General features: G+C 42.8%; 1 long non-coding RNA gene across 1 annotated transcript; it reads right to left on the reverse strand.

Annotated features, from left to right (window-relative positions):
- Positions 1–1,125: 1,125 nt before the first annotated feature.
- On the reverse strand, positions 1,126–7,414 carry LOC310667063. The gene is made up of 2 exons (XR_014506162.1): positions 5,952–7,414; positions 1,126–4,621 (listed from the first exon to the last, which is right to left on the reverse strand). It is a non-coding gene; the product is annotated as an uncharacterized lncRNA (long non-coding RNA).
- Between the last annotated feature and the right edge of the window lie 364 nt (positions 7,415–7,778).

Below are 7,778 nucleotides of genomic sequence, written 5' to 3' on the forward strand. Positions count from 1 at the left end.
CGCTCTCTTCCATTGCTTCCCATGACAGGTGGATGCCAACAGGGAACGGCTGCCAACAAGGATCAGCTGCCCTGAGGAAGACTTAGTTGGAGGCAATTGTGTGCCTCCGAGCAGCTTACAGCAATGAAGCTGACAAAGGGATGGGCAGAGAGATAAACTGGATGATTCTAGAGAAAAGCAAGCCATGAGTTATATCGGTTGACGATGACTATACAACTTACTTTACTTTGGGTGTTAAATTGGGTGTTAAAAGTCCTGTAGAAAAGTGGGATGTACTCATAGTGGGGTGGATTGCTGACCTAGGAGTCTTATCTGGTGCCTCCAAAGCTTTTGTAGAACACCCCCTTTCCCATTTTAAGTCCTGTTGCAATTACTGAGGCTTAATCCCAGGTGAACTATATGGAATTATGTATAGAATTGCACCCTTTGGGCAAGGAAGTGTGTGTGTATAGGGAACTCTCAACTTATGCACATTTAACGTGTGCACATTCAGCTTTATGTGCTTGGCAATTGATAAAAAATAAAAGGAGGTGGGCATCTGGGATGGGGGGGCTGCAATCCCACCTGCCATTGCACCCAATATGTTTTGACTATATGCAAATTTGGCTGGATTCGCTATCCCTGGGACGTAACCCCCACATAAGTTGAGAGTTACCTGTATGTATGAATGTGCATACACACGCATGTTGAATAGTGGGTAGACATGGCAGACGACACAGCGATTTCTCCAAAGCAGCTCTTTATTTTGTAAGATGGAACAGAACTGAACAGCAAACAGCTCAGCCGGCCTGCTTTTATAGGCAGCCGGCTGTCAACATTGTAGCAACAACAACCCAGGGTTCCCCGCCTAAAATAATTGACGTGGACCTGAGTGAAAACTATCTACAGTATCCCCCTGCTGGCCCAGGGTGAGAACTTCAGTACATAACAACGCACACAAAGTATCTCTTCTTATTCTTGTGTTCATAAGGCGGGAAATGTTCCATGACCGAGTTTGCGGCCTTGTACTCTTAACAACATTGCAAGCCTATGTGGCAGTAGTTCTTGATGACTAATTCTGACAGGAGAGAGAGACTATTGTACTATTAAGTTTGTTAGTCGCTTTTCTCAAAGAATAACCCAAAGGGACTTCAAATAACTTATTGGGAAGTGTCTGAATCAGCTAAATTCAATCTGGGTGTCAACGGACTCTTTCATTGGCTGAAGCCTCCAGTCAGTTGGGCTTTAACTGAGAGAAACCGTTGAGATTTTGGCAGTTGATGAGTCGGTGGGAATAAAGTGGTTAAGGAGGGAAATGTGAGGGAATGCGACCAGAGAACGACTGAGGGGGGTGGTGTTGGGGATGGATTAATAATTTAAAATTAATAATATACTGTATTAGTGATCAGTGTGTTGTTAATGCTTGGCTGGTAACGGTCTGTGGGAGTTATTGGCTGGGTGGAGGTTTAGGGGATTTGGCCTGAGGTAAATTCCACTTAGGGGCAACAGTGGAGTCTATAGAAACTGTTGTCAAGCATCTCTAACACCCCAATGTAAATATAAGTATTCTCCTATGTATACAGTATCCCTTCACTAAGCCAACAATCTTAAAAGTTCATCCTGGCTCTAGGGTTGGCATCCATTTCATGCCCAAGCACCCACCTGAAGACCGTCTTCGCTCAACAAATCTAAACTGAGAGCTTTCCCAGTTTGCATTTGTACTGGAGTTGCTTTAAATATGTTTTTATTGTTTTAATGACATCTTGTTTGTCACCCTCGGCTCCTTTGGGAGGAAAGATGGGATATAATAATCATAACAATAAACACACTCTTAAGAGGTTTTGAAAACATTCTGAGTAAATTGGTGGCTGTAGAAAATTAAAAAGGAGGATAGATCAACTAAACTTGGGTTATATAATTGAGGCATTCATCTCACGCCTAAGCAAACTATCCGGAAACTTCTGAAGACCTTCTTTCAGAAAACCTTTAAAATGAGATCTTCCCCAGTCTGCATCTGACTCAGAAGATAAAATACAGGGACTTGTGTGCATTGTAGATGGTAGATTTTTAAAAGGCATTCCTCACTTTCAGCTTGAAATGGTACAATGTTCTTTAGCACTGCCCTTTTTTAAATTCTGTTCCAGATGTGAGACTTATTTGAAAGCTGCTTTGAACTGCTGAAGGAAGAGTGGGATCTAAGTATTATTTCTTTAAAGGTGGTGCATATCCTACTGTGCTAATGAGATTTTAAAATATATATATAATAAAAATATGAGTGCCATCACACAGCCCCCACTAGAACATTTGTAGCGCGGCATCACAATCCTAGATTTGTGTGAAGTCAGGGCAGGTTAGCAGAGGAAAAAAGATGGCAGGTTGCACCAGAGCAGTGGTCGTAGCATGGGAGGGAGAAGGGAGGGACATAGAGGGGGAAAGTGGTTGAAAAAATTAGAGTACAGTGACAAGAGAGTTGGGAAAGGCTCTGCTGTTCTAGCTTTTTTTGGTGCTAGTTTCTCTGTTGTATCCATCTCTGCTGTTTAGTTCCTCATGTATTTCACTCCCGGTACCATGTGTTGCTTTCAACATGAAGTCCCAGATTCAAAGTAGTAATTTTAAATAGATATCTTAACAAGTAAACACCCATATATGTGCAACATCCACCAGCTGCACTTAGCCTGTTCAGTTAGAGATTAACTGACTGGCTTCCTCTTAATATTCCATCCATCTTAAAGTGACACTGATGTTATAAGAATTTAAGGTCTCAAATATATAAATTAAATGTTCATAAATTTACAAGACAAACACATAAGAATGTAAACCATGTGTCTGAAATAGTACAGGAGAACAATCCTGAAACCATTTTGACTCTCCCAAATTGACTTCAAATGTTTCTCTGCAAGGAGGAAGGAAATGGGAAAGCCTCTCCATTGTCTTTTGCTTACCTGTCTTTAGGGCATCTTTGTGTATGAATAGGGTGAGCCTGTGACCTGGATTCAGGAATTAAAGTATTTACCATCACAAAAGAATGGCCGGGCTGCCAAAGTAAGCATCACTGGTATCCTGGCAGACAGGATTTCTGTTGTAGACCGCCTCCTTCTGTGATGTATGTATGATGTTTTTGGGGGTGGTCTTGAGCTACAGGGTGGGCACTTTCAAAAGTCTATATAAGGGCTTGCACACCTTTGTTCGGGGTTCCTCCTCCCTCCTGCATGTGGTGAGTGAGGACCCTGTTGCAACAGTTTAATAAAGATCAGGCTTACTAACTGCTTTGCTTCTCAATACTCTCTGGTTGGCCTCTTATTTTCTCCTACCGATAGGGAACCCACTTATGGGGCTCTTGGATACCTCATAAGGCAAAAGGAGCAGATTTTGTTTGTTATTGTTTAGTCGTTTAGTCGTGTCTGACACTTTGTGACCCCATGGACGAGAGCACGCCAGGTACTCCTGTCTTCAGATTTTGTTTACATCACTGATATATCTCCTCATGGGCTGTGTGTGCAGAGGAGACTGTGGAACAGGAGAGAGAAAGATGCATTGGGTTGGGGGGTGATCTGTGTGGAAGAGAAATCAGAGAAGGAGAAGGGGGCATAGTAGTGGGGGTAAAGATGAAAGTGGGGCTGTAAAGGGGACTGCATAAGGGGATTATGGTTTCATCATTGGAGAGAAGGTGAAAAGGGTGCTGTGTGATTGCAAGGTGTGGGAGGAGGAAGATGCAGGAGGTTACCATGGGGGTGGTGTGTGTGCAAGGGAGGATTGCACAGAAAGAGAGCCAGGAGGTATGGACTTGGGAGGTGAAGATGGGCATAAAGTGGGGCTGAAGAAGCGGCTTTTGATATGGGGTTGGGGAACTGAAAACGGAGCTTAATAGTTGCATGGGGGTAAGGAAGGGGCAGTGCTATGCGATTGTTGGGGGGTGAGTGCAGGGATGAGTAGAGTGAGCGGGGGCACAGCCCCCAGTTATAATAAAATAGCTATGGAGCTGTCGCTGCTGCTCAGGCAACAACCAAAACAGCTGGTTACAGTGCAATGATTACTGAACCGGTATGTGAAAAGTCTTATCTTATACATGTAAACAAAAAATACAAATACAAAATACTATTTTTCATTATTCACAATTTCAAAGCAAGGAATCTTAACTCTTAGACATTATTTCACCTCTCTTTCTTACAAGTGAAATTAAGACATTGTATGATAATTAAAATTTAATTGCTATGAAGGGAGGTGTTTTGTTGTTGCTAAAATTGATTTTGCAAGCAAGCCATTATCCTTTATAAGGATATTATAGGATTATAGCAGGGTGCTTATTTTACATAGTGACTAACAAAACAGACTTTTTAAATTCTATAGCAAAACGTTTTGGCTTCCACCTTTTTAAGCTGCTCATTTATTCTTTCATTTATATATAAACCTACTTGGGGATAATGCACTCTTAGAAAAAAGGGATAGGTACCTAATTGTGTGTGTGGTATAAAATATCAAGATGTTGACTGCCTGTTGGGAGGGTGCAGCACCCGCTGGCGGGCAAACAACAAACAGGTGATTGTTTCTTCTTTATCACAGCCACGCAAATATAACATGAGGGTCCACTTTGGTCAGATTCAGATCTCATCATAATCTTCAGTGTTTTTGAACAGTATTTCCTCTGGATGGAAGAAAAAGAGACTGAATTATATTAGCTTTATTCAATTATTTACCATATGTATGTTCTGGCCTTCACTCAAAGGTCTCAGGCTAAAAATACATAAAATTAAAACCAAATGTTCAAAAATTGTGTTTGACCTTAGTCAAGCCCAGACTCAGGCAGCTGCTGGGTTGAAAATGACCCCACTGGGCCCACTAGGGCTGCCACCTACCCCAGGCATCACCGTTATCAGATTAGCAGGCGCCCTCCAGCAATGGCTGCTGGCCTCTACCATTTGCAGCCAGCAAATGGCTGACCGTGATGTTGAGACTGCATTTTGGGAAAGAAAATGTGGCAGCACCCCCACCCCCAGCACCTACTTTCCAATCCAGCGTATGATTGGTGGTGGTGGGAGCAACTGCCTGACGGGATTGGGGGCCCAGGTTGGTCAGCACCACTTTGCCAAGGGTCTGTTTAAGCCTGATGCCAACCTGGACTTAACAAGGGGGCAGGAGTGTCATTGGCCATATGGCATCAATAAATGAGCCTTTAAGGTTTAGGTTTTACAGTGGGGGGTGGCGAATACAGATTCCACACCTGAGGTTGGCTGTGGAGGCTTCCTCAGAGAAAGACCTCTGTGACAGGGTTGGGATTTGAGGACCCTGTGACTTGGGAGGTCCGCCTCAGGCAGGTAGACTATCTCTTATCTTTCTTGTCTAGATCTCAAATAAAAAGATGGCAGGCTAATTCTACTGGTCTCTGTAGCTCAGTAGGTGGTGCAGGCAGGCCTCATGTGAATCATTAAATCAGAGCTTTCCAAACTTTTCATGTTGGTGACACACTTTTTAGATATGCGTCATTTCGTGACACAGTAATTCAGATTTACTAGCAAACTGGAGGTTAAACTAACCCATTTCCAGCCCCAGGACGAGCAATCGAGCGTTTGTATGACACGCCGACACACTAATTTGTTGCAGCATACACCTTGGAAAGCTCTGCATTAAATGAAGTCTGGCCTCAGTATCACAGGGGAGCAACTGGCCAAGAGAGAGCCAAGGCAATATGGGTGACCCCTGTCCTTTCACACCAAGTTTTGAGTAGCAGTAGAAGAAATCCTACTTACATTTTGAAGTTTCTTCTACTTACATTTTCTTTCTACTTACATTTTGAAGTTAACATTATGAAGTTTCTCTGTAGAAAGGTAATTTAAAACACACAACCAGCACCTATGTTTTCTACCACCCTAAAACCCACCCAAGCTACTCCAACCCCTATGCCTAAATGTCAGTCTAAAAATATACAAAGCTATGGAAAGCATTATATAAAAATATCAGTGAAAATGTGTAAGTACCAAAACAAAATATAAATCCTCTTATCCTCTCTCATATACCCACAGACACACTCTCACACTGCACCTACCACTCCTGACTACTGGACTGGACACCTCTGGTTTGTGACTATTAAGCCAGAATTCAAAGAGATGTCACAAAGGGAGGGCAGGTCACTGTTACCTTGACAACCCAGCTACCTGGGCATTGCTCCTCAGTCTTGATGCTTCTTCAGAACTTTGAGGCACCTGATAGTCTGTCTGAAACACCTTGTTGAAACATCTCTATTCATATTCATATCTCCATTACAGATTATCCTGATTTCTAAGAGAAGTTACCACCCCAATCTCCTTTTAAATACAATATGAAACGCACATCTCCCAGGTTTAGGGATGTTGATAACACAGCATTAGGCAATCTGCTTTACAAGCAGGAGGTCCCAGGTTCAATCCCCAGCATCTCTAGGTAGGAATGGGTATCTTCTGTGTCTGAAGCCCCGCAGAACTGCTGCAGATACCAGTGTTGATAACAGTGGGGTAGATAATAGTGGTTTGCTATGATATAAGGCCAGCTTCCTATATAGATTCCTATGTTGTCTTTTAACTTGAGAGCCAGCAACCTTTCCCACAAGACACAATGATTCATTTCTTTCACATACAATATAACAATCTTTTCACATGTACTACTGGCAAGCCAAGTGTCTACTATCTTACTGTATATCTGTGCAGCTGGTTATTCCTGCCTAAGTGTAGAACCTTGTTATGTACTGAAGTTCTCACCCTGGGCCAGCGGGGGGGATACTGTAGATAGTTTTCACTCAGGTCCACATATGCAAATAAGGAAATGAAAGTGATGTTCAGTGATTGGATAGTTACAGAAAGTGGTTACTGTTGCTTTGTAGTTGAGCTCTATATAAGCAGGGTGGCTGAACCCTTCAGCTCGGTTCTGTTCTGGCCTATGAATAAACAAGAGCTGTTTGAAGAATCGCTGTGCCGTCGGATATGCTCACCTACAACTTAACAAGCCTTACATTTGTCCCCATTGAAATTCATTTTGATAGCTTGGGCCCAGGTCTCCAATCTGTTAAGGTCATATTGAATCCCGATTCTGTCTTCAGCCACATTAGCTATCCTTTTCTGTATGTGCTTACATGCTCTTCCAGAATTCTCGTTTGTTTCATTTGGAATTGCATAGCTGCTTCCAGAACATGTCCGTACCATCAAAGCTGAGATGTTGGTGGTAGCTATATGTTTCTCAAACAACCTACTTATGAACAATGTTAACACTAACTTAAAGAGCACTCGTCTCATCTAACCAGTTGGGCACAGAAAATCTAGTTTCTGAATTACTCGTTCTCATTATATATCATTAAAACATTATCCTTTAGACACCTATGCATAGGCTAGCCAGGGGTCAGCAAACTTTTTCAGCAGGGGGCCGGTCCACTGTCCCTCAGACATTGGGGAGGGGGGCTTACTATATTTTGAAGGGGGGGGGGAAATGAACGAATTCCTATGCCCCACAAATAACCCAGAGATGCATTTTAAATAAAAGCACACACTCTACTCATGTGAAAACACCAGGCAGGCCCCACAAATATCCCAGAGATGCCTTTTAAATAAAATAACACATTCTACTCATGTAAAGACACGCTGATTCCTGGACCATCCACAGGCCAGATTTAGAAGGCAATTGGACCGGATCCAGCCCCCGGGCCTTAGTTTGCCTTCCCATGGGCTAGACCCAAATGAAATCAGTTGGGCTCTGCAATTTGGAAGTGATCCACTGCCCTACATCAAGGAAAGGGTATTATTTGCAAGGTTATAAACAAGCCTACACGACTGGAGTCC

This window comes from Podarcis tiliguerta, assembly GCF_965153285.1.
Source record: "Podarcis tiliguerta genome assembly, chromosome: 16".
Lineage (NCBI taxonomy): Eukaryota > Metazoa > Chordata > Lepidosauria > Squamata > Lacertidae > Podarcis > Podarcis tiliguerta.